This window comes from Schistocerca nitens, chromosome 8 (assembly GCF_023898315.1).
Source record: "Schistocerca nitens isolate TAMUIC-IGC-003100 chromosome 8, iqSchNite1.1, whole genome shotgun sequence".
Classification (NCBI taxonomy): Eukaryota; Metazoa; Arthropoda; class Insecta; order Orthoptera; family Acrididae; genus Schistocerca; species Schistocerca nitens.
This window is the reverse complement of record NC_064621.1, coordinates 282,036,129-282,037,709: the sequence shown is the minus strand read 5'-3', so window position 1 is coordinate 282,037,709 and position 1,581 is coordinate 282,036,129. Positions and strand designations below refer to the sequence as shown.

The window sequence follows — 1,581 nt, the reverse complement described above, 5'->3', positions numbered from 1 at the left end:
GCAGACGCTCTATCCATCTGAGCCACCGAGGACGCAGATACATGGTGCGACTGCAGGGACTTATCCCTTGCACGCTTCCCGTGAGACTCACATTCCCAACTGTACACAATTCTACATATGTATTGTACCTTACAGACATTTGCCCACCCACTCATTACTCGCGCACGCTTTGGCGATTCCCGTAATAGTTTGGGCAACCTTTGCGCATTCGCACAGACGAAGGTCAATGGCTGGGTAGCCTTTAATTGTATATACGAAGACAGTGGGTGGGCAAATGTCTATAATTTACAATACGTATGTAGAATTGTGGACAGTTGGGAATGTGAGTCTCACGGGAAGCGTGCAAGAGATAAGTCCCTGCAGTCGCACTATTCATCTGTGTCCTCGGTGGCTCAGATGGATAGAGCGTCTGCCACGTAAGCAGGAGATCCCGGGTTCGAGTCCCGGTCGGGGCACACATTTTCAGCTGTCCACATCGAGGTATAACAACACCTGTCGGCAGCTGAGGTTGTCAGTCAACATTTATTCCTGGGAAAAGCTGCACGGTCATCAACAGTAACTGTTCTTTCGAGAACTAGTTACTGTCTTCGTATATATAGTTAAAGGCTACCCAGCCACTGACCTTCGTCTGTGCGAATGCGCACAGGTTGCCCAAACTCTTACGGGAATCGCCAAAGCGTGCGCGAGTAATGAGTGGGTGGGCAAATGTCTGTAAGGTACAATACATATGTAGAATTGTGGACAGTTGGGAATGTGAGTCTCACGGGAAGCGTGCAAGGGATAAGTCCCTGCAGTCGCACTATTCATCTGTGTCCTCGGTGGCTCAGATGGATAGAGCGTCTGCCACGTAAGCAGGAGATCCCGGGTTCGAGTCCCGGTCGGGGCACACATTTTCAGCTGTCCACATCGAGGTATAACAACACCTGTCGGCAGCTGAGGTTGTCAGTCAACATTTATTCCTGGGAAAAGCTGCACGGTCATCAACAGTAACTGTTCTTTCGAGAACTAGTTACTGTCTTCGTATATATAGTTAAAGGCTACCCAGCCACTGACCTTCGTCTGTGCGAATGCGCACAGGTTGCCCAAACTCTTACGGGAATCGCCAAAGCGTGCGCGAGTAATGAGTGGGTGGGCAAATGTCTGTAAGGTACAATACATATGTAGAATTGTGGACAGTTGGGAATGTGAGTCTCACGGGAAGCGTGCAAGGGATAAGTCACTGCAGTCGCACTATTCATCTGTGTCCTCGGTGGCTCAGAAGGACAGAGCGTCTGCCACGTAAGCAGGAGATCCCGGGTTCGAGTCCCGGTCGGGGCACACATTTTCAGCTGTCCACATCGAGGTAAAACAACAACACCTGTCGGCAGCTGAGGTTGTCAGTCATCATTTATTCCTGGGAAAAGCTGCACGGTCATCAACAGTAACTGTTCGTTCGAGAACTAGTTACTGTCTTCGTATATATAATTACAGTTCTGTTTGTGGGACAGGTTAAAGTGGATGTCAAAATGGCTCTGAGCACTATGCGACTTAACTTCTGAGGTCGTCAGTCGCCTAGGACTTAGAACTAATTAAACCTAACTA

General features: G+C 49.1%; 3 non-coding genes across 3 annotated transcripts; all 3 read left to right on the top strand.

The window, feature by feature from the left end:
* The first annotated feature begins 381 nt into the window (after positions 1–381).
* Positions 382–455, top strand: Trnat-cgu (transfer RNA threonine (anticodon CGU)). The gene has a single exon. It is a non-coding gene; the product is annotated as a tRNA-Thr (tRNA).
* A 357-nt stretch (positions 456–812) lies between these two features.
* Trnat-cgu (transfer RNA threonine (anticodon CGU)) lies at positions 813–886 on the top strand. Its single transcript has one exon. It is a non-coding gene; the product is annotated as a tRNA-Thr (tRNA).
* A 357-nt stretch (positions 887–1,243) lies between these two features.
* Trnat-cgu (transfer RNA threonine (anticodon CGU)) lies at positions 1,244–1,317 on the top strand. The gene has a single exon. It is a non-coding gene; the product is annotated as a tRNA-Thr (tRNA).
* The last annotated feature ends 264 nt before the right edge of the window (positions 1,318–1,581 follow it).